We start from the raw sequence: 26,495 nt of genomic DNA, 5'->3' as shown, positions 1-26,495 counted from the left end.
CGGAACTCCGCTCGTGACCCATTGCCAATCTGAGTATTGGCCTTTGACTCCAACCCTCTGTTTCCTGCCCGCTAGCCAGTGTTTGATCCATCGGTAGATATCCCCTTGCATCCCGTGGTTCCACAGTTTTTTAAGTAGCCGTTCGTGAGGTACCTTGTCGAAGGCTTTTTGGAAGTCAAGGTAAATGATGTCTATGGATTCACCCTTATCCATCTGACTGTTTATTCCCTCAAAGAAGTACAGCAAGTTCGTGAGGCATGACCTTCCCTTGCATATATAACTTAACTTTAACTCAAGTCCTCAAAAATAGAGAGACCAATATGTAGAATCAGCGAGAATTATAATAAGAAATTACAAAACAAAAAACTGAAGACTAAAGATTATATTAGCTGAGGAAGGAGATCATTTAATCAAAGAGTACTCATATTCCCCCTCCTTTTTTCAGGTGAGCCGCTGACAAGAAGGTTGTAAGTTGGCTAGGCTCAAAGAAAACATATTTTTGCATTTGATACAATATCACATATTTGCAAGGGTGACGAAGAAAAAGGTCACCCCAAGAGCAATAACACCTGATTTCAACAACAAAAATTAACGTCGACGTTTTTGCGTATCTATTGACAGATCTGGAAACATTTTTGTCCCAAGAAATTATTTCTGTTTATTTTTAAAGAAAAGTCTCATTAACCAGTTTTTATCAGGTGCTAAGGCAACTGTGAGAAGAAGTATTCCTGGCTTTGCTACTTTCCTATCCGAAAGTTCCAAAATCGTAAAAATATTAAGCAATTGTTGATCCTCTTTCTTTAATTTTTCTTCCCTTTTGATTGGTAAATAATATACTTGAGTAAATGGCGGCAATAGTTCCTCTATAATTTCTAAGACTTCCAACAAGTAACATTTCAACATGTCTCTAGGAGTTACAGCTGCAACCCTAGGAAAATTTATTAGTCTAAGATTGTTATTACAAGAAAAGTTTTCTAGAGACTCCTATTTTCTCCTTAAATTGATATTATCTCTCACCAGTGTTTCAGTAACTTGTTTAGAAACTTTCATTTCTTGGGAAGAGTTCAATGTTGAATTTTTTAAGTCTTGTATGTCAACTTTGATATTCTTAATTTCATTTTCTTGGATATTAATCTTATGCTCCAGCTGAAACAGCTGGGGCTTGATTGATTTAGCTAGATCCGCTACAAGATCCCAAATTGCCTCAAGAGTTGCCTCTTGGGGTTTCTTAAATGTAAAGGAAAGATAAAGAGTCAAAAATCTCACCAACCGGAGTTCCCTCCTGACTGTGGTTCTCCTGCTCACGGACAGACGGCGGTGTTGGCAAATCCCCAGATTCCAACGGGGCCCCCTGTAGAGACAGGGAATCCAGATCCATGCTCCCTTCGATACTCCCAGTGGCCTCCGGGGAGAGTCTCTCACCTCTTTCCGATGGTTCCTCCACCCGCGGGGAGCTGGCGATCTGAGAAGGAGGAGGAAGCACTCTGGCGTCAGGGCTCAAGGTGGTTTCCAGGCCCATGGAGAACATCTCTGTCTCATCACGGGCACATCTCTTGCAGGCGTGCCGATGCCCCCGTGACATCCTGCATCCAGCGCAGAAGTTTGTCTATACTGCCGAGACCGGCCGGGCCCAAAAGCCGTGAGGCTCCAATGGCGCTACGGCCCGTCCGCTTCAGCATTACTGCAGGTAAATTTGTTATTTGTTGGAAAAGGACAAGAATAAATGAGCACTCTGTTATGATGCGCTCAACTAAACAGTCCATCCGCCATCTTGGCCTCTACTCGAAAAAAGAATTATTATAAATGTTTTTATGTAACCTGCTCAGAAGTCTGGATATAGTGGGCTATAACATTTTTAAATAAATAAATACACGATAAACAATACATGCTAAGCTTATCCTATAAAAGGCCTAATATTGAGTCCCAGACTTATGCGTGCTGAAACCTGGTATAAATCTTGATGCACAAGTTAGGTATATTTACCCAGTATTCTATAACTACATGCATAAATTTTCATAACACCTCTGACTTACCCATGTCCCTCCTTTTGGAATACACACTATGGGGGTTAGGTACCCCACCTTATAGAATAACATGCAGACAAATACATGTGCAAATTTTAATGAGTGCAAATTGACATCAATAATTGGCTGATTATTGATGATTAAGAGCCTGTCAACCAATTAATTTGCACACATATCTCAGAAGCATGCCCAGATTTGAACTATTACTACCATAAAATGTTTTGCTACCAAAATCAACCTCAGCAAGCTCAATGTACTATTGCCCTGAAACAAAGTCAAAAGAAAAGCTCTCAGCCTAAGTAAGTGACTTTGATCCCAATATAATTGGTATGCAAATGGAAAAAAATAACTTTAATAATCCTAAGATCTATGGTACTTCATGTAAAATTAATAATACATGTATTTATTTATAACCACATTGAAATAAATTGCCATTTCCAATCTAATACATTCATAAGAAAATGACCAAAAAAAGGTTTTTACTTAAAAGCGACGATGGGGGCTTCCTTTGCTTTTGAGGTGGACCATAATATAATATTAAAATTTTCCTTTTGGTACTTAGAAGAGTTGTTTTGGGGATCTATAATATGAGTTTTTCCAGCTCTGACAAGAGAAACTCAGACTCGCTGTAAAACATTTCTGGCTCTTCGAGCCAGGATACAAGCAATAGATGTTACTTATCTTTTAAGATTTCCTTGTATTTGATTTCATACGAAAATAAACACTTTCAGATTTTTTAATCCCAATCAACTAGAACAGGGGTAGGGAACTCCGGTCCTCGAGAGCCGTATTCCAGTCAGGTTTTCAAGTTTTCCCCAATGAATATGCATGAGATCTATTTGCATGCACTGCTTTCAATGCATATTCATTGGGGCAATCCTGAAAACCCGACTGGAATACGGCTCTCAAGGACCGGAGTTCCCTACCCCTGAACTGGAATATTTCTTAAAAGCAAAGGAGGATGTTAATGTAATTGTAAAATTCTCATACAGTATATTCACTACCTAGGCAAGGCTGTGGAGAAGAGCTGAGTGATTTATTTTTTTATTTAACATTTTCTAATGCACTTACACCTAAGCAGCTTACAAAGTACAATCATAATATTTAGGGCATACATACAATAACATACACAAATGTAAATCTCCACAAAAATTGTCTTCACGCACTGTAATACCTCCAGATACAATAATGTCAACATCTCCATAAAGATTGTTTTGTTTTCACTAATATAAATTATTGATTTTCCTTTTTTTTCTCTCTCTCTTTTTCCTTTATCTTGGATCCAATTTCAATTTATCGAGGATGAATATTTGTATATTATTCTAATTATTTCAGTTAGTAGGAGAAAAGGTGTTTTTTTGTCTTAGATATCCATATTGATATGGATGAATTCTGGGAACAGTGGCCGAAAATAAGCCTAACCATCTTAGATAAAATAGCTCCTAAACAAAACAGAACAAACCGCTCAAATAAATATAATAACTGGTTCGACTCCGAACTACTAAAAATGAAACAATCAATACGACGCCTAGAAAGGATCTGGAACAAAACAGGTGAAACATCCGACAGAAACAATTGGAGATCAAACATAAAGGAATACAAACAACTGATAAAAGAAAAAAGGAAAACATTCTACTCATCCAAAATATACATATCCAACACGAGTTCAAAAGGAACCAACACTCATGAATTGTTCAATCTAGTTAAAAATTTATTTGACACCACACGCCACAGTCAATTCACGCACGACACAAAACTTCCATCAGCAGACGACCTAGCACAATACTTTGACTCAAAAATTGCGAACCTAAAGAACAACTACCCAGCAAACAACACAGATGAGCAGCAAATAACCAACACACATGTAAATGAAATACCAGTAGACATGATTTGGAACTCCTTTCAAGACCTAGAATGGAACAACTTCATAAAACTCTACAACAAATACACTAAATCAAACTGCATCCTAGACCCCTGTCCCCCCAACATAATGAAAGCAGCCCCATTAGACTTTAAAATAACACTATGGACTCACATGTCCAATAATTTCAAAAACGGAAAATTCCTATCAAAAAATGGTCACATTATAATCACCCCAATTCCAAAAAATCATAAACTACCCCCAACATCAGTAACCAACTACAGACCGGTAGCTTCCATCCCATTTTTCGTAAAAATAATGGAAGGCTTAGTACAAACCCAATTGATGGACTACTTAGATCAGTTCTCGCTACTACATGAAACACAGTCTGGCTTCAGACCTTTGTTTAGTACTGAAACGGTGATTGCAGCGATTCTAGAATACCTACGTAACTTATTCAGCAAGGGCCAAAAAGCCTTAATCATGCAATTTGACATGAGCTCGGCCTTCAACTTGGTGGACCACGAAAAGTTACTACAATGCCTAGACGCAATCGGCATTGGAGGAGAGGTGCTGGACTGGTTCCGAGGATTCCTCATAACCCGCACCTATCAAGTCCGCTTCAATTGCAATCTCTCTAAAATCTGGACAAACCCATCAGGCGTACCACAGGGGTCCCCACTATCCCCACTACTCTTCAATGTTTATATAGCTTCACTAGGTACACAGCTGACCCAACGAGGCATAAAAGTATTCAGCTACGCAGACGACTTCACAATCATTATCCCGTTTACTTCATCTCCCTCTGAAATCACCCCCACAGCAACTGAAGCGCTAATCACGATGGAACAATGGACCTCAGAGTTCAAATTGAAGCTCAATCCGGAGAAAACCAAACTCTTCATAGCCTCGCCACACGCACATAAAACGACAAAATCACTACACATAAACAATCTCAACTACCCCATCCAGCCGACGATGAAGATCCTGGGAGTAGTACTGGACCAGAGCCTGACCATGAAAGACCACATAGACTCCCTAATCAAAAGAGAGATCTTCACTCTCTGGAAACTTAGGTCCATCAAGGCGTACTTCCACACTTCAGCTTTCAGAATTCTAGTACAATCCTTAATACTAGGCCAACTGGACTACTGCAACATCACCCATCTGACAATCACCCAGAAGCAAATACAAAGACTACAACTGATACAAAATACAGCAGTCAGGATGATTTTCGGACTGAAGAAGTCCGACCACATAACCCCTTCCTACAGACTCCTACATTGGCTGCCGATGGCGGCACGCACGAAGTTCAAGCTGGGATGTCTCTGCTTCAAGGTATTAAACAGACTAGCCCCTAAATACATTACAGACCTCTTCTCATTCCCAACCAATAGACATGAAAGAAAAACACACCTGAAATTTGTCTCCCCTTCGGCCAAAGGGTGCATATATAAGAAATACCACCAACAACTGCTATCGTACCAAACAGCCACATGGGGTAAAGACTTAGAAAAACTAATTGCACACACAAACAACTATGGAGAATTTAGGAAACAACTAAAAACCTACCTATTCTTAAAATACCTAGACAACGAACAAGGACATCAGCCCTCGTAACACCATCACAAACCTGATCTTGTAAACTGTTAACCCTAACCCCAAATCACCAACTATGAACACTCCATTCAATTCATGGAATATTTCTAATTCTCTGTAAGCAGCATGGCACTTCTTGGCCTTGCAGCACACAAACTGTTGTCACTATTACTAATGTTGATACTATCAGATGTACACTGCAATAATTTGTTGTATGTACAGCTTCTATCTATTGTATTTACTGTTTCCCTTTATTGTAAACCGCCTAGAAGTCGCAAGATTGTTGGCGGTATATAAGAATAAAGTTATTATTATTATTATTATTATAATTAAGCAAAACTCATAAATGAAATAATTAGAAAAAGATTGCTATTAGATGTCCATAGGAGGATAACATGGTGCCCTAAAGGCATAAACACCAGTGCTCTATTTACCTAAAAAATGCTGAAGAAACATCTCAAGAAAGTTAGTGTCTCAACTGCTTCAGGGATTGTTTCCTCCATACCTAAGCTTCTGCAAACTACAATGGAGACTTTTGCAGTCCAATCATTGGCTAGAAGTCCACTGAGAGCTAGATAAGATGGCATGTCATCCCTCAAGGAGCACGAGCTTCAAGGCAATCAAGCCAGACAGTGAGAGTGAGGCATCACAGGAGCTGTGATACACATTGGAAACATCAATTGCACCGTTGTACAGGATATGGCTGAGACTGCTGCAGGAGCTACAGCTGAGAGGCAGTTTGGCCAAATAGCAGCAGGAATTTTGCCCATTGGCAGTGGCAGCAACAAGTTTTTGGTCTGGCAGCTGAGGGTCCTAGATTTATATTAGGTTTGTTGGAGAATCAGACCAATTTCACAGTTATCTTCTCTCTGGTAAAGCCTATTGTTTTCACACTCAAAGAAATATAGAAAACAATGACTGTACTGGGCCAATCAATTACAGTAGAGTCTTGATTATCCAACATAAATGAGACTGACTTGTTGTTGGATAACTGAAAAGTTGGATAATCTGATACTTTACTGTATATTGTAGTGATGTTACCAGCACTCTGGATATCACTGCTTAGGTTCTTTACAACAGGATCACTGTCAACTGCCCTCAAGATATGTCTCTCCTCTGGAAAAGTCCTTTGTAATAATCTCCCTCTGGAAACAGCAATCTCTCATTCTCTGTAACTTAGTCCTAGTATTTTTGGAAAGAGTGAACAAGCGATTCATATCTACCCTTTCACTCCACGCATTATTTTATTGACCTCTATCACTTCACCCCTGAGACCTATCTTCTCCAAGCTGAAGATTTCTAGCCACTTTAGCCTCTCCTCATAGGGAAGTCATCCCATCCCTTTTATCATTTTTGTCGCCCTTCTCTGCACCTTTTCTAATTCCACTATATTGTTTTTGCGATACAGCGACGAGAACAGCACACAGTATTCGAGGTGTGGCCATATCATAGTGAGATGCAAGGGCATTATTACATTTTCATCATTGTTTTCCATTCCTTTCCTGATAATTCCTAACATTCTATTTGCTTTCTTAGAAGCACGCTGCACATTGAGCTGAGGGTTTCAACATGTCCTCAACAATGACACCTAGATCCTTTTCCTGGGCAGTGACTCCTAACACAGAACCCAGCATCACAAAGCTATAGTTCCAGTTCCTCTTTCCCACATGCATCACTTTGCACTTGCTTACATTAAACACCATCTGCCATTTTGATGCCCAGTCTTTCAGTCTCACAAGGTCCTCGTGCAGTTTTTCACAATCCTCTTGTGATTTAAAAACTTTAAACATCAGCAAATTTAATTATCTCATTAGTTATTCCCATCTCTAGATCATTGATAAATTTGTTAAAATGCAGGAGTCCCAGCACAGAACCTTGTAGAACCATACTATTTACCCTTCTCCATTGAGAATATTGACCATTTAAAACCACTCTGTTTTTTGTATTTCTTTCTTTCCTTTTTTTGTTTTTTGTTTAACTGTTTATTGGCAGTGGTGAAGAAAACGCACACAGAACAGTTATCAATCCATAAAAGGACATTACCTCTTATCCCATGACTTTCTAATTTCCTCAGAAGTCTTTTGAAAATCCAAATACACAGTATCAACTGGTTCACCTTTATACACATGTTCATTCACCCCTTTAAAGAAATGCAGTAGATTGGTGAGGCAATTTTCCCTTGACTAACCCATGTTGGCTTTCTCTCATTACATTACATTACATTAGGGATTTCGATTCCGCCATTACCTTGCTGTTCAAGGTGGATTACAAAAGAATTATCCAAGATGTATTACAACAAGAACTTACAAAAAAAAATTGGTCATTTTCAAAAAGAGTGAGAAATGGGTAAGGTTATTTGTTTGGGTTAGTTGGCTTTAGTGAGAGGTGGAGTTTGAGACTTGCGATATTATTTCTTTTTTCAGAGTTTTCTTGAAGAGTATGGTCTTTATTTCTTTTCTAAAAGTCTTGTAGTCGAGGGATGCCGTCAGTAGATTAGCGATTTGGTTGTCTAGTTTGGCTGCTTGAGTGGCCAGGAGGCCATCATATAGTTTTTTCCGTTTGACCTCCTTAATTGGGGGTATGAGAATGGGGTGTGAGTTTTCCTATGTCTGGTTGCGGTGTTGTGGATGAGGCGGTTATTCAGGTAGTTTGGACTGTCTCTGTATAAAGTCTTAAATAATCCATGCTTACGTATATATGCTGTCATTTTGTTCTTTATAATAGTCTCTACTATACACAACACCTCTAAAAACTTCACCCAAAGTGCTTTCTACACCACCCACCCTTCTAAACAAAAGCAGTTTCCCTGCTCCCGTACCTCCTTCAAATACCTTCTCATCAGGGTGGATTTGATTTAAATCACTAGTCTGAATGATTACAAAAAGACTCATTCTTGCTGCTATAATCTTAATATTATATCAGAAGAAGCTTTCATTTAAAAAAAAAACAAACTTTTCAGATAACATTAGAATTCGCAATTAATCATTTTACACCTTGACTATACCATTCAATAAAACACATACAACCTCTTTTTTGTGGCATAAATAACTGGCCGCAGCTTTATTTAATAATTTAAACAATGCTCAAAAACTCAATACTTAAACTTTTAACATTTATCAATTCCCCAATGCGGCAATCCCCCAAATCCCGTTTTCCATGAGCTATTCGGTAACGAAGGTAGCTCTCCCCTCTTATCAACCCCCTCCAACTTCCCTCCTATGATGACCTACGGTATCATCAGATCACCGCTCCCACCCATCTCATGGCGGTGCCGCCCATGAGTGCTCCCCATTGATTCCCCACCTCATGGCGGTATCGCCCATGAGTTATCCATTACAATTCCCCCTTCAATATATCTTAATTCAATCCCCCAGCCGCATTTCATACTATTTGTTTTCTGTCCATTCGGCCACAAGCGGTGACAGCTACCTGCTTGTCACCGCTCCCCCCAAGTCCGCCCTAACTGCGGCCAAGCCACTCTTCCAACAGTCATCCAACAAATCCTGAAGCCCACTCAAAAAAATATCCAAACCTATAGCAGACAAATGTATCCCATCAGGACGATATAGTCCCACACAATCAGCTGTCAGCAATTCATGCTTCAGTACTAAACCACCAAGCATACACACAAACTTTGACACTTCAGCATTGACTCTACGCCGCAATCGTTCAATTGCTGACACCTTCCTGGCTCCTTTCCACACTCTCCTGGGAATAATTTTTGACCATATTAAATAGGCATTTGGGAAAAAACAAACAGCTGAACACAAATCTCTTTTCATGCGCTGAATTAAATCCACCCCTTTAACTGAACATAAATCATTCCCACCCAAATGAATAACAATAAGTACAGGTGAAGAAAAACGACTCGCTTGATGCAAAGTCGGCAACAGCTGATCACACAACATTCCCCGAATACCCAATCATCTGATGTGAATTCCATTGTCGACCAGGCCCAGGTTAGCTCCCCACTTGGATTCAACAGCATACTTATGCGCCCAGAAGACATAGGAATGTCCACATATCCACACACAAATGTCAGGTGGTGTTGGAGCTGGACTCTGAGCTAGCAGAACAACTGAAAAAGAAAAGAAGTAACAGAAAAGTGACAAATCAAGTGTGTCGAATATAAGTTCTAAAACAAGCAGATCGCCAACGTCCTAATTTACAAATCAAAGCATCCAATCCCCCCTTTGAGCAGCATCAGTAGCTGCTCCAATACAGAATGAATGAGTCCCATATTCATTATGCGGCAAACCAGCGGCTGTCAAAACTTTTTTAAAAACAGCTGCAAACTGATATCTCGTTAATGGTGCCTTATTTTCATGGATGAGCCAAAATAAACCTCCCACTGGACGAATCGCCGTAAATTCATGTGCCCATCTGACTGGACAAGCTTCCAGATCCAAACATTTGAGTAAAACTATCCAAACACTTTTTCCCAGCTGATCAGTTTTGGACCGGCGAATACATAAACAAAGCTTTCGCTGCTCCAATACAACATCATTCAAAAGGAGTCCTGTAGTCCCTTGTGCAAAACGGGAGGGGGCTACCAACTCCCCAATCCTACAGGCAGCAAAAAACGCTACCACAAAAGCTGTTTTAAACAGCACTGTTTCATACGCGGAGGCACAAACAACAGATAACACTTCAAACAAGGCCATCAATTTGTTATAGTCTAACGGCAGGCGCACCAAACGAGGGCGACTACAGCATCCCTGCCTTGAGTATCCTACCAATAGCTTACGCACATAATATGAAGAAGTGTTATCTGGCCATCCCCAAAGTTTGGATAAAAATCCAAGGCTCGCCAAAGATTGAGACACCATACCATAAGACCAACTGTGTTCCACTGCATAAAACAGAAACCGAACAATGCACTCTTCAGAAACTGGAAAGGCACACTGCATGCCCCTGCTATTCAGAAATGAAAAAAATCTGCGCCATCCAGAATTATAAGCTCTCCAAGTACTGTTGCCTAACGCCTGCTGTAACAGCGCTCCACCGCTTCGCGGAAGATGCTCCATAAGATCACTGGCATATCCACTGGAAGTCGCTCTGCTTCTGGATCCAATGCCCGAAAGCGAGCCCACTGGAATCGAGAAAGCGCATCAGCTAATGCATTAATACTGCCAGGCACGTGACGAGCTGACAAAAACACATTTAAATGAAGACAACGCAATACAATTAACCACAGCAGTGATAGTAATAGCAAACACTTAGCTGACTGACTATTAATTGCCTGCACTACTACAGTATTATCAGAATATAACAATACCCTCCTATTACTCAAGCGAGGACCCCATATCCATAAAGCTACCCACACAGGAAATAGCTCAAGCAACGCAATATTCTGACACCAGCCCCTGTCCCGCCACCAATCCGGCCATGGCTGTGCACACCATTGCCCCCCCAAATAAACCCCAAAGCCATGACCTCCGGAAGCATCCGTATATAATTTCAAATCCACCGCTGAAACTACCGGCTGCTGCCAAAGAGAAACCCCATTAAAGGACTCCAGGAAAGATAACCAAATAGCTAAGTCATCCTTTACAGCTCTAGGCAAAAGCACTTTAAAATGGGAACGTCTCAAACCCGCAGACAACAACGTGAGCCGCCTAGAGAAAACTCTCCCCATGGGTATCACTTGAGCTGCAAAATTGAAATGGCCAACAAGGGATTGAATTTCCTTTAAGGAAAGTTTGTTTCGCCTACAGACACTGCGAATAACCTCGCACAAAGCCTGACGAGAATTAGGGGCAAAGCTTGTTCTCAAAGAAGAAAAATTGGTGAATAACTAACACCAGCTCTGACCCACCCTCACCTCCTGCCTCCCAGACCTCTTCTTACTTTACTTTTAAAGCCTGATGGTCTAGTAGTGCAAGAACAATCTTCCTATGATCCTGCCTCATGGAAGGTCATGAATAAAAATGGCTACCATAAGTTCCCGAGTACTGTAGTCTCGGCTTTAGTAAAGTCTTGTTTTTATTACCTTAGAATGCATACTCTTATTCATGCATTTGTCAAGATTGTAATATTGTAATGTCAAGATTGGATTATTGTAATATTTTTATACTCGTATATGGAGCTTTCAAAGAATAATTTTTTTTAATTTTAAATGATTACAAACAATTCAAAATACAGCAATTAAATTATTAGGATATAAAAAGAAGTTTGATAGAGTGTCCCCATCATTTCTACAATATCATTGGTTACCAGTTTTTTTTACAGGATACAGTTTAAAGTTCTAATTTTAACTCCGAGTTTTCTTTGCTCAACAACCAAATTATCTATATGTTTTAACTATTCCTTATGCACCAGTAAGACTTTTAAGATCATTTCAGGACAACAGACTTATTTTACCAGCAGCAAATAGAGTAAAATGGGAATCAACAAGAAATAAAGCTTTTTATTTTATTGCACCGCGATTATGGAACCAATTTTCTCATGATCTGAGGTTCGAGCCAAATATTAATGGCTTTTAAAATCTTTTTGAAAACTTTCTTTTTTTTCATGAAGTATTTGGAGAGAACATTACTTCAACTGATATGGTTCATATTTATTAGGTTAATTGGGATCCTATGTAACATTGTAAATTATATACTGGGCGTCAACTAAGAAAATATTATTTTTGGGGAGAGATTATGAATTTGTGTGTGTAAGAAGTACTGTGTGGTAGGTCTGTCCTATTTTTTAATTGGTGTTCCTTTCTTTTAGATTGTCTACTTACAGTATTACTTTTTTTCTGTCAATGAGCAAAACTGAGTCATAGAAACAAGTGGATGACTCCCAAGCTTAGAGATGCTCTCTATTAACTTATGCCGGACTTTTAATTATTGGGAAAGCCAGAATTGTTAGCTGATAAGCTCAGATTGAGAAACACTACTTGACCACAGACACTGTCCTGTGTAAAAGCTTGGTCCAAGCAATGTGTCATGAATGTACGATGAGAGGACAATGCAGATGGATGGCTCTAATCTGTCAAAACTTGATTCTGGAAGTAAGAGAACCATCTACTTGTTCATAGCATAAGTGCATAGAAGATGACAGCTAGTGTGTATTTTTTTTCCAAAATTCATAACATGAGTTAAATATATACTGTATATATATTTATAACACCTTTACAGAAGATTATGTAGTACAACACTACTACAATTGCATATGCATTGTAACACTACTACAGAAGCTCATGTAACCATTCTGAATTGACCCCCCCCCAATCATTATAGTGGTTTATTAGCTTTCAATCACTATTATATAACATATCTGTTGCAGATGTGCAACATTCATATCCAGAGCAGCAACACTGCTATAAAAATTATTATTTTCAAAAAGAAACATTATTCAGGTCTTCCATAGTAAGGGTCACCTTTTATGGAACTAAGTTCTTCATATGGAAATAGAATAAAACATATTGCCAAAAATCTTCAAGAACTCCTGTGTCTGAAACTTTTATCCTATTATTGTTGTCAATTTATTTGGAAATGACAAGAGATTATAAATTTCAGATAAATTAAGGATGACAAAAATGTCGAGATTAATATAGTAGTAGATTTCAACTAGTGCTCCATATGAGCATTTTAAGCATATTTCTTAAAAAAACCACAAGTTGCAAAGTCTTTGCATTTTCATTATCTTGCTCAACATCCCAATGACAAATTCTTTAGAATGACAGTCTCTAATGAAATTGTTGGTTAATGCTGATCACTGCAGTTGTATCAGTGATGCTAATAAACATAGACAGAGCAATCATTTATGTGAAGAGGTTTGATCTTGAGGGGGGAAGGAAGAAAGGGTGATGTATACATGCCATGACTTTGATACTGTTGTATACTATTAACATGGATTTCACTAGCCAGATGGTTTGGGAGCAGACAGAACTTTGGAGACACATACAGGTTAATGAATATTTAGGATTTTACCAAACTGATCTCTTATGGATAATAGGAAACATCTCTTGGCACATTGATTCCAGATTTCTATTTAGTTGATTGTGACTGCTGCTTATTTAATGAGCAGCAAACACTCTTAAAGAAATGACATGAATATGGACATTATTTCCAAATGAATCTTCCTGTAAATATTAAAAAATGGACAGATTTTATCTTTAAAAATAGAATGCATAAAAAGCAAAGAAAAATCAAAAAATTTCATTTTCATTCCCAGACACATATTAATTTCAGCGAATCTGTATGAATGCCACCATATTTTTATGTTCTAACAGTTTCAAAGTTCATGTATTTAAATAATATACATTTGGAACACTGAAAGAAAAAGCGATTTGCAGAACATCAATACAATAGTTCAGTCTCCCCTCTGTGGTCATTGAAGAGATTGCAGCCCATGCATATATTTTCCCAGGTGCCTTCAATAGACTCTTCAGAATGCCATGGCCCACCATTGCTTCACTTTCTACCACCCCTTGTTCTTTTCACCTAAAAGTGTTTTTTAAAAAAACTTTATTTAGTTTTTAATGCCAACAAAAAGTGCAATACAATTCATATACAAATAATGATAGTCAACCAAGCACTTATAATCAATCAGTATCTATACAAAAGATAAAATTTCCCTCCCTCATCCATCATTACCATCAGGAATAATACAAAAACAAAAGATATACCCCCCTCCCGCTCCCACCTCCCCGGATGTGTGGGTAAAAAACAAAGATAAAGGACAACTATAGCAAATCTACAAAAGAAAGTGTTAACCTGAAAGTGTTAACCACAGTATTATAACTCAGCTTATCAACAAGATAGTCCAGCTACCTTCTGTCAACACAATTTCTTCTTTTGTTTGCTTTCAATTGTTCTACTTTTCTTTTTCTTTTTGATGTTAGTTAACTTTCTATAATCTTATTATCCTATTCAAATAATTCTAAATATCAAGTCCACTGTCTCTACTTTCTCCACCTTCCCATACATTTTCTTTTCTGCCTTGTCTATTGCTTGTAAGCATCAACATTTTTTCTCTTCCTGTATCACTACTCTTCCTGAGGATATCCTTTGTCAAATCTCCCAGAGTCAAGTCTCTTGAAAAGTATCCATGATCTCCCTATTACTTTCTGTTTCTTAAATGGGATATTCCAGTTCACATCCAATTCACTTAGGATAAAATCTCCTAGTAACAGCATACATCTATAGATGACACCCCTATGAAATTAAGATCCATTGTCTCTTTTCACAATCCCTGGATATTTTATTCACTTTGGTATTAGAACTACTCCTCTCCTTTTTTTAGTCATCTCTATCCTTGCTAAACAGATTATAGCCAAGTATACAGTATGGGGCTCATAATCGAAAGAGAAAAACATCCAAAAACCGGCCTAAGTCAACACTTGGACAAACATTTCTCAAAAACGTCCAAGCGCCGAAAATAAAAACGGGTTTTGGATGTATTTCTAAACGACCTAGGCCTTCATAGTACCGTTCAACATCCAAAGCTAAACGGGGCATTTTGGGAGGCGTGTCGAGGGTGGAAGTTGGGCAAGACAGGGGCTGGCTTAGATTTAGTCGTATAGCATGTATAACCGAAAGTTATACAGCCCAGGATCGACAGAACTTGGACATTGTGACTTAGACTATGTAAAACATGGTCTAAGTCGCAAAAAACCACCTAAACTCATCAGATAAGCACTGCAAACACATACAACAGATCCCCACACACTACCCCAGTGATCACCAACTCCCCACCTCCATAAAAATTTTATTCACAACTTTAAATTTCAGACTCCAGACCATCATCACCTTGCCGCCTGGCATAGGAAAGCCTAGTCGTCAAGCCCAGAGGCAGCTTAAGTCGTCTTGGGGGTGGGTTAGGGATCCATAGAGAGGAGGACCCATACTCATAAGCCCCTGTAATCACTGCATTGATATGTAAACATGTGCACTGCCCTATACACCCCCAAAACCCTTTTTTACAGGCGTATAAGTGGCTCCTGCAGCCATAAGGGCTACTGGGGTAGTAGATAAGTGGGTCTAGAGGATTCTAGAGGTGGTTTTGGGGGCTCACCATGACCTATTAGGGAGCTGTAGTGAGGAGAAACCATGGCACCCTTTTTGTGAAGTTCACAGCAGTGCCCTGTAAGGTACCCCACTATTTAGGTGGCATATCTGGGTGTACAGTCCATCACTTTGCAGACCCCTCCCACGTCCAACTGGGCTTGTTCTAGGCGTTTTGGACTTGGACGGAAAGTTGGATGGAAATGTGGTATAAAGATGGACGATTTACTGGCTTGGACAATCAGATCGGCAGGACGTATAATTAGACGATTTTTGAAAGTAAAAAAAAGTTGAATGTATCTTTCAAAAATGTGTCTTAGGCTCTTTTTAACTTTGGACGACTTGCGAGATGGACGTAAACGGACTTAGACGTCCCTTTCGATTATGCCCTTCTATCTGTATCCTATTCATAGGACTTAAAGAACTATATCACCATAATTTTTATTTATTTAAAAATTTATATCCCACCTATCGCTAGGCAGGTTATAAAATAAATATATATAAATTATTAGCACAAGGACATAATTCAGTTCTTATGAACAGCAGCATTCATATCTACATTCCCCTTTTCTGTGTAAAACATAATAATCTAAAAAAATTTAAAACATCCCCATATAACAGCACTATTTAAAATTTTATTCTATAATCATATAACATTTCTTCTTTGATCAATTAGTTTGACATGAAAAAGCTTGTACAAATAAATGAGTCTTAATATGTTTCTGAAATTGTTCAATGTTCTAAAAAAAAAGAACATCTCACAAGGGGCCATATCAATCCAGAGGAATATTGGTCACAATATGGATTACGAGAAGAGATAGAAGAAGAGGTTGACTTCTGAGATCACTGGATGAAAACAAGCGAATCCATTTTAGATGAAATTGTCCCTAAACGAAATAGCAAAAGCTTCTCAAATAAATACAATATATGGTTTGACACTTAACTTCTAAAAATGAAACAAGTAGTAAGACAATTAGAAAGGATCTGGAAAAAAACGGGAAAATTGTCAGACCGGAACAACAGGAGATCCAACATAAAAATCTACAAACAATTGATAAAAGAAAAACGTAAAGCTTTTTACTCATCCAAAATTGACTCATCCAACACTAGCTTGAAAGGAATCAATACAAAAGAACTGTTCAACCTATTTACATACTTATTCGACACCACACGCTACATTCAATCCATGCATAATAGTAAGCTACCTTCAGCAAACGACCTAACACAGCATTTTGATTCAAAAATTAAAAACCTAAGAAATAACTGCTCGACAAATGATAAACATGAACATCAAAGAGTTAACGTACAAAGAAATGAAATATCAGTGGATATGATTTGGAACTCCTTTCAAAATTTAGAATAGAACAATTATATAAAATTATATAACAAGTACACTAAATCATACTGCGTCTTGGACTCCTGTCCCCCAGAAATTATGAAAGCAGCCCCATCAGGCTTTAAACTAACTTTGTTGAATTATTTGACCAATAATTTAAAAAATGGAAATTTCCTTACTAATAATGGTCACATTATAATAACCCCAATTCCAAAAAATAATAAAGAATCACTAGCAGTAGCAACCAACTATAGACAAGTAGCATCCATGCCACTTTTTATAAAAATCATGGAAGGATTGGTACACACCCAATTGATGGAATATCTTGATCATTTCTCTCTTTTACATGAAACTCAATCTGGTTTCAGACCTCTATTTAGCACTGAGACAGTAATCGCGGCCATCTTGGATAATTTATGCTCCTTGTTCAGTAGGGGCCTTAAAGCACTGATTATGCAATTTGACATGAGCTCTGCCTTTGATCTAGTGGTCCATGGGAAACTGTTACAATGCTTAGACACAATTGGTATCAGAGGCGAGGTGCTAGACTGGTTCCGAGGTTTCCTTACATCCCGCACTTATCAAGTACGCTTTAACTACAATCTATCTGAAACCTGGAGTAATACATCCTGCGTTCCGCAGAAGAACTTGCAACAATTACAACTGGTGCAAAATGCGGTGATCAGGCTGATTCTGGGTCTGAAGAAGTTCGACCATATAACCTCTTCCTACCGACTCCTGCATTGGCTTCCGATGGAGGCATATGTGAAGTTCAAATTCGGATATTTCTGCTTCAAGGTACTTTTCGGCCTAGCCCCCAGATATATAACTGACCTTTTCTCTTTATCAACCAATCAACTTAAGAGAAGTTCAAATTGAATTTTGTTTCTCCACCGGTTAAAGGATGTAAATTTAAAAGACACCATCAACATCTCTTCTCTTATCAGGCAGCATTATGGGGTAAAGACCTGAAACAATTACTCATGCTTGTGAATACTTATGAGGAGTTTAGGAAACACCTAAAAACATATATGTTCCTAAAGTACTTAGGCAGCTATACTGAACAATCTTTCCCCACAATAACTGACCGCTAAATCTTAACTCTGTTAGTACTACTCAATCTGTAACTTTTTAATCATTGTAAACGGCATAGAACTTCACGGTCCTGCGGTATATAAACTGTTGTTATTATTATTATTATTATATGTTACTTGGCAACTTGTTCCATAAACCTACTGCCGCCACTGAAAATGCAGAGTGATTTGTTACAGCTTAAGAGAAACAGTATCTAAGCCCTTTTCCATTCTTAAGGCTTGGCTTACTTAGACTGTGTTGGATTGTCTTCTGTATAGTCCCATTCCTGCTCTCCTCTTCTACTTTGTTGATCATGAGTGAATTAGTAAGATGATTTCTTTGATTAGTTTCCTCACTGCCATAATACTTTTAAGAGGAATGATATCGCAGAATCATCTACTTCCATATCACCCCTTTTTTTCTTGTTTAAATGTCTGGTAACATATTTCTTGAATTTCTCACTTGGGATATAGTTTTCCAGATATAGAAATATATAGGCCATCATTACTGTAAAACATTTTTACTGTCCCAGATGATTGCTTGCTGGCTTATTTATTTACAAGATTGATAGCCCACTGTCAATGCCTTGAAATGTTGTCTATTTGGCTGATACTTTCCAACTTGTTTTAAGCAAGTTTCATTAAAAAAAAACATGATGGAAAACCTTGTATTAGAGAAGAGGTGGGCAACCTCAGTCCTCAAGGGAACAGTCCAGTCAGATTTTCAGGATTTCCCCAATGTATATGTATGAGATCTAGTTGCATGCACTGCCTCCATTGTGTACAAATAGATCTTATGCATATTCATTGGGGAAATTCTGAAAACGTGAGTTGCTGCCTTCAAGGACTGAGATTGTCCACCTACGTTAGAATGAAAATGTGCTTAACCCACTGACACTAATGGGTCCTAATGAAATCAATAAAATGATAAATTCCGTGTTTGAAAATGAACCATAAGGATGATCATTAATAATCCAATCAAAAAATGTTCTTGCCTCATGAACAGCAATACAAATTACTATCATTTATATAATTTGAAGATAATCAATAATAAAGCAGCTGCATCTGTTGCTGCTTACTAGCCATTGATGTAATGCAGTTTTGGACACATTCTCATGTATAACAGCTGCTTTTATGGTTTGGGTAGGACTAGGGTAGACTTACAATTTGGATGCTTTTCTGCAATAATCAAACTTTTTAGAAAATTTCCAGGGCACAGTTTGAACATTTGATGCTAGACTTGTTTTAACAATGAATAAGTGCCAAAAAGGTACCTAAACTGACCAGATGACCTCTGGAGAGATGAAGGCATGATCACCCCACATTCCCTCAGTGGTTAGTGACCCCTTCCCACTCTCCACAGATGTGAATGAAATAGTACATACCTGCCTATATGATGGATTCTGATTTTATGGACAGTCCTAGTAGAGTAGCAAGAAGGTTCATAGAGTAGCCCTAGTGGATGGTGTAGTCGAGCGTATAGATGGGGCTCAAGTCCATATCCTACGCTAACTACTATACATGGTAGACTATATGAGCCTTCCAAAATCCACCCAAATCCCACTGTACCTACATATACTGTAGGTAACACCTATAGGCATAAGGGCTATTGGTGTGGTGTACAATTGGGTCTAGTAGATTTTGGGTAGGTTTTGATAGGCTCACTATACACTATAGGGGGGTTATGGTGAGATGTGTACCTGGACCTATTTATGTGATGTTCGCTGCAGTGCATCCTAAGGTGCCGCAGTGCTCTGCTGGGATGTCTGTATGGCCAGTCTACTAAAAATGCTGGCCCCTCCTACATCTGAATGGCTTGTTTTGTGTGGTTTTCTTTTTGATGTGTTTTCTTTTTTTTTTTTTTAACTGGGTCAAAAAGATAGATGTAATAAGGACAAGCGCATCTGAGAAATGGCCATATTCAAAACTAAATAGATAGATGGTTTTTTTTTTCTATTTTGAAAATGGTCATGTGTTCTACATAATGCTCAAACTCAGAGTTAGACGTCATATATATATATATATATAAACAAACACCTCTATATCTATCAACTCACCTTTATCCACATGTTTATTCACACCTTCAGAGAAATGAAGCAATTTTGTGAGGCAAGACTTCCCTTGATTGAATACATGCTGACTGTCCCATTAAACCAATTTTTCTCTATCTATATATATAAAATCGGAGGTATGTATGTGTGTGTGTATGTGTGTATGTGCCGCGATCACGCAAAAACGGCTTGCCCGATTTGAACAAAACTTGGTATGCTGATCCCTCACTACCTGGGGTGATATGTTCTGTGGGTCTCGCGGCCCACCTGCACACGTGGGCGGAGCTACAAACAGAAAATCTGATTTCACCCATTCAAATCAATGGAAAAAATGTAAAAAGCTGTGGGACCGATTTGAACGAAACTTGGTATGTAGATCCCTCACTACCTGGGGTGATATGTTCTGGGGGTCTCGTGGCCCACCTGCACATGTGGGCGGAGCTACAAACAGAAAATCAGATTTCACCCATTCACGTCAATGGAAAAAATGTAAAAAGTTGTGGGACCGATTTGAACGAAACTTGGTATGCAGATCCCTCACTATCTGGGGTGATATGTTCTGGGGGTCTCGCTGCCCACCTGCACACGTGAGCAGAGCTACAAACAGAAAATCAGATTTAACCCATTCAAGTCAATGGAAAAAATGTAAAAAGCTGTGGGACCGATTTGAACGAAACTTGGTATGCAGATCCCTCACTACCTGGGGTGATATGTTCTGGGGGTCTCGCGGCCCACCTGCACACGTGGGCAGAGCTACAAACAGAATATCTGATTTCACCCATTCAAGTCAATGGAAAAAATGTAAAAAGCTGTGGGACCGATTTGAACGAAACTTGATATGCAGATCCCTCACTACCTGGGGTGATATGTTCTGGGGGTCTCGCGGCCCACCTGCACACGTGGGCAGAGCTACAAACATAAAATCATATTTCACCCATTCATGTCAATGGAAAAAATGTAAAAAGCTGTGGGATCTCCAGTTATTTTACTTAGCAACCTTGACCCTCCAAAACTTTGCAATGGCACAAGGCTTTGTGTAAAGAGGTTACTGTCCAATGTAATTGAAGCGACTATCTTAACCGGAAAGGGACAAGGTGAAACCATATTTATCCCGCGGATACCACTTATTCCAACAGATCTTCCTTTTCAGTTTAAGAGATTGCAAATTCCAATGAGACTTGCATTCTCTATCACAATCATCAAATCACAAGGATAGACTATTACATACTGTGGAGTGGATTTAAGATCCCCCTGTTTTTCCCATGGACAACTCTATGTTGCTTGCTCAAGGGTGGGTTCACCCAAGAATTTATATGTTCTTGCTCCTGGAGGTGAAAATAAAAATGTTGTTTATAATCAAGTTTTGTGTTAGTTGTATTGTATTCATTTTGTCAAATATTTCACATTATTATTTGAATATTGTACTTTTTATAAAGCTGTAAAAAAATAATTTCTTTCACCACTATAAAGTATCTTTATTTGAATCCATTTACAGTGTTATTGCTATAATTAAATACCCGTGCAATGCCGGGGCATCAGCTAGTGTTCTATAATTTTATTCTTTATGTTTAAATCATTTTTATTGAGCAACCGAAAGCAACCAAAACTAACACAGATATCTGCATGTCAGTGGAAATTACATAAAAAGCAACAAAGAGCAAGCTCAAACAGTTTTCAATTTCAACCTCCCACCACAACTCCCCAATCCACCCCCTTCCCACCCAAACCAACCCCTCCCACCCACTCAACCACCCAACTGAAGGCAAGGGAGCAAACGAAAAGAAAGAAAAGAAAGGACAAGAAAAGTAGCATAAACAAAAGATATACAGCTTGTCTCACACAATATCTCAGATGTTCAAAAGTCTACTCCGTACAATTGGGGAAAAGGAGTTCCAGAAAGGACCCCAAATGCGTGTAATTTTATTCTTTATAATAGTTTCCGTTATTTTGCCCAGCACTGAAGTCAGGCTTACTGGTCTGTAATTTCCAAGATCACCCCAGAACTCTTTTTAAAATCTGAGTTAAACCCCTCCCCCCCGATGCCAGTTTCCTCCAACCTGCATCATGAGCACTCCCTTCATTTACAGAACCCTAACTTCTAGTGGCAAAACCACAATATTACCACTAGAGGTCTTGACATGTTTTACCAGAGTTATAGGTATGAGTCAGGAATAAGTGGGTGATGCTCACACCAACTAGATAATATGGACTCCTAGTAAACCCAGAGACTAGATCGGTGAGCTGAGGGAGAGGTAGGGGATCTCCTGGGAGGGTTGAATTTTGAGGAGCCTGGACAAAAGGAGGGCTTGGGGAAGGCTGCTAGGCATTGCACTCTATTCTACACATTGCATTATATTTTTGTGTTTATTTATTATTCACCTTATACAAAGTGAAGTACAAATCAATAAATGTCATTACAGACATAAAACCATACAAAAATACAATATAAAAAACATAAGAACATAAAATGATAAGAACATAAAACATGATGGGGTCTCCCTTGCCACAGGGTACTGAATAGCAAGGAATCAGGTCCTGCTGGGAAGGGTGCTATATCAAGAGGTCAGATCCTTTGTTGGAGGGTCAGATGCTGTGTCAGGGAGTTGGTCCTGTTTTTAAAGTGTCACATGCTCTGTTGGGGGATCAAGCACTGTTGTTTAGGGCTGTTGCTGGGGGGATCAAGTGCCTCCAGGTAGCAAAAGCTGGCATTAGGAGATGGATCACCTATTGGGGAAGGGGCTCTGACAAGAGGGAGCAGTGATTTTTGAAAGAAGTTTTAGATAATGACCCAGGGACAAATTTGTCCCTGTCCCTATGAGAACTCTGGCGAGTTCTTTTCCTGTCCGTACCCCATTCATGTAAGCTCTGCCTTAACTGCACAAGCTTCAAACACTTATGAGCTTGCAGGAATGGGGCATGGACAGGAAGAGATTTCGCCAGGACGGGAAAATGAGTTCCCATGGGGACAGGAAATTATTTGTCCCCATGTCATTCTCTAATGTTGCCACAACTTTGTGGGGCAGAAAATTATGCCCTCCATATCCAGTTTTCTAAAATTGCTGGGACATGCAGTCCTGCTTGAATTTTACAAAAGGCTTTACATTTGTGAGAGGCTCTTGCAAAACAATATGCCCTGACTAGTATATGTGAATTCCCCTCTCTACAGCCTTTCAAGTCATTAGGACTTGAACTTGAGTCGATGGCACCTAACACACACACATCCTTTCTAAAATTTGCCTCCACATGAATTATACCTATACTAAAAGTGTGATAGGTCAGCACCCAATTCCTTGTCCTTTTGGTTATATTAATAAATCAAATCAAGGAAGACATGTCAGATAGAATTCTATCCCAGAGAGAATGGATGTCTTGTTTCCTAAACCCACCATGAATGATATATGTGAACAAATACAGCAGAGAGAGAATATATTTATGGCTCATTTAGGCTCAATTTTCCACTGCCCCTACCCTTCGTTTCCTTCTATTACTGTGTCTGTATATTGTTGTCATACATGGAAAGGCTGAGCAATGATTACTCGTTACAAAGGAAAAGTGTCATTTTCCATCAGAGATGCTAATGTTTCACTTTAATGGAGAGAAACATGATCCTCAATTAAGGAGAGGGTGAAGTGCCCAAACGGGAAATAGTTATTTTGATATTATTTCAGTCATTAGTTGTTGATGACAATAGCTAATCAAATGTGTATATTCCTGATGTACTGAGATGTATTTTTGAATGCAAAACCTATTTCAAATGAATTTTGCCTCCCTTTCAGTGTTTCCAACAAACCAGTTCAGCAGCAATGTTCGAACTTATGCATTCATTCATCCAAAAGAGTCCTAATGTTCTTTAACATTTAATTTTGAATTTAAATGTAATATTTCTTGTATCTGGATTTCAAAAACATTTCAAGAAATAAACAGTGTGAGAATTCACAGAAGCCAGTCAGGAATCTATTCAGCGCCAAGCAGCAGTGCCAAAGCACGCTCCTACTCAGTGCCGGTCAACAGCTGAAGAAACCACAACTCGTGACAGCCACTGACCGACCAACCGGGTTAGCAGTGGGGCAGGAGCACAGATAGCTGGATGCAGAGCCTGACAGCGGAGGGAAGGAAGGGGGCTGGGTTCAGAGCCTGACAGGGCAGGACACTTGAATATTAAGCCACTTGACTTATATTCGAGTCAACCATTTATCCTCCTTTTTGGGAGGAAAATGGGGGTCTCAACTTATATTTGGATTGACGTATATTCAAGTATATACGGTAACCTGCATTTAGCCAGTAGGAACAACTGTATAAAAATTGTACTGTGATGAGCAGAGCATACTGTATGGCACAATTGGTAAGGAATAAGGAACAGAAAGAGATAGAGGGGAATTCCTATAGAAAACAAAATAGGCAAACCTCAGAATATTGAATTGAATTCTACAGCAAATAGGTTTGGAATTCTATATAAGTTTCACTGCTGTATTTTATATAAATCAAAGTCCTTCTATCTGGTAAGATAGAAGGCCACTGAATCAGAAGCCAAGGACAGGCCTCAATGACGAGACAAATGCACACAAGGGGGAGTCATGAAGGCAGGATGTCAATAGATCAGCAAAGGGTATATTGTTCAAAAAAATCACTTTATTGATGAATATGCCGCATGGGCTTGATAGACTCCACACTGAGAGTGTTTGGCGTCTGTGCCTTTTTCAAGAGTCTGACTTGAATGTGGCACTGTGCATACATGCATTAGGTTAGACGCATTGTAGAGATGTTGGTTGAGAATAAAAATGAAGACTAGTGTCAGGAGCAAAACTCAAGATCAGCCAGGAAAGAATTGCAGTAGATTAGTGAGATTAGAACTAGGGCATGAAGCAAATTCTTCAGTGCCCTCTCATTCAAGAGATACCACAATGACTTATGTGTGTAGTTTCCTACTAAGCACAAGTTTTACTTTCATATGGGGAGGGGGAACTTCCTCGGGGCATGGCATGAGAATGAGTAAATTATGCTTTTGAGTTTTTCATCCTATGTTTGTAAATTAAGGTGGATAAATTACTTAAATAAGTAGCATGTGCACATCTATTCACATTCTTTTCTCAATTCAATTTTCTAAGGAATGTTTTCCTTTTCAAATTTGATGTAAGGTCTAAGATAAAAAGTTACCAAAACATTATAAATATAGTCACTTTGGACCTCTTTTGCAAGGGCTGTGGTGCATTTGCTGTAAGAGAATCACTACTACAGCTTGTAAAAGGAGCCCTATATGAGAGTTATCCTCTCACAAAGTGACAGGATTAAGAAAAGTAAAGCCAGAAAACATATAAAACCCTATTTTTGTGGTAGATTCTCTCCTTCCCTTTTTGTGGAGCTGTGGCGGTGTATTGTCAGCGCGTGTTCGGGCGCAGGTGCATCCTGTATTTTTTCCGACGGTTTCTCTAATGTTAGGGTTGGTGGATGGTAGCCAACATGCCGGCCCAAGCGGGTTGCCGCATACGCGGTTTTGTGCAACATGATTTGGTGGATTCCATTAGCCTCTTAAAATTTCATACGCATGCTTCCTTTCCTTTTTTTAAATTTCACATGACAACATTAATGCATTTTTTTACCATCTTTTTATTATAGTTTTATGTTATACTTTTCATCGTTTTTCCTTACATCAGAGACATTTTTTTCATTCTTTCATTATTATATTCATTCTCTAGACATTTTTTAATAGATTTATTCAATTGAACTGTTCCTAATTTCCAATGTAAAATCTTTTCCACTTTGTATGCTAGTTCCATATCTGATTCATTTGGTTTCTTGCATTGCATTCTTTATTATAAATGTGGTTGTTTCTATTTGTATTTATGGCTGGATGTTGTATTAATATATATTTATTATCCATTTTGTCTGTTCCTTATATAAGCTTTATAATGGGTCCATTGTTATTATTTTTCCTATTTTTATCCATTTATATTTACTGTTGTATGATATACATTCATTTTAGCCACCTCTATTAATTTACATCTATTTCTGCGTATAAGGCTTTTATGTATGTTCTGATTTTTAATATGCTTGTGGCATTTTTAATTCTATCCTATGATATGTGTTATAAATATAATTTTCTTATCTTGTTGGTTTTTTCAAATCTTCTTAACATGTTGATTGTATAATATTTTATATCTCTATGACCACTTTGTTTTTTTATTTTCCTCTATAGCTACCACTATACAGTATTTCTGTGATTTTTTTGTTTTCTCCCTCTACTTTTACCATGGTATGTATTTTATTTTTCATTTTTTTACCCAACGCTACAGAATATATTGATTCTTTTTCTATTCTCTTTTCTTTTTCCACATTGTGGTTTTCCCTCACGGGTCTCTCCTTTTGTGTGTTCATTTTTGTCCTTTTTTTATATATGATAATATATATTAAAAAATTTTTTTTAGTTTAATTAATGTCACCTATTTTGCATGTATTGTACTTCATGTTTGTTCTTTGCATTCTATTTCTTTCTTTACGGATGTGCGGCACTCTTTATGAAATTTGGTTGATACACCATTTTCTGTAATGCCCTTCT

This window comes from Geotrypetes seraphini, chromosome 2 (assembly GCF_902459505.1).
Source record: "Geotrypetes seraphini chromosome 2, aGeoSer1.1, whole genome shotgun sequence".
Classification (NCBI taxonomy): domain Eukaryota; kingdom Metazoa; phylum Chordata; class Amphibia; order Gymnophiona; family Dermophiidae; genus Geotrypetes; species Geotrypetes seraphini.
This window is presented reverse-complemented; position numbering follows the sequence as displayed.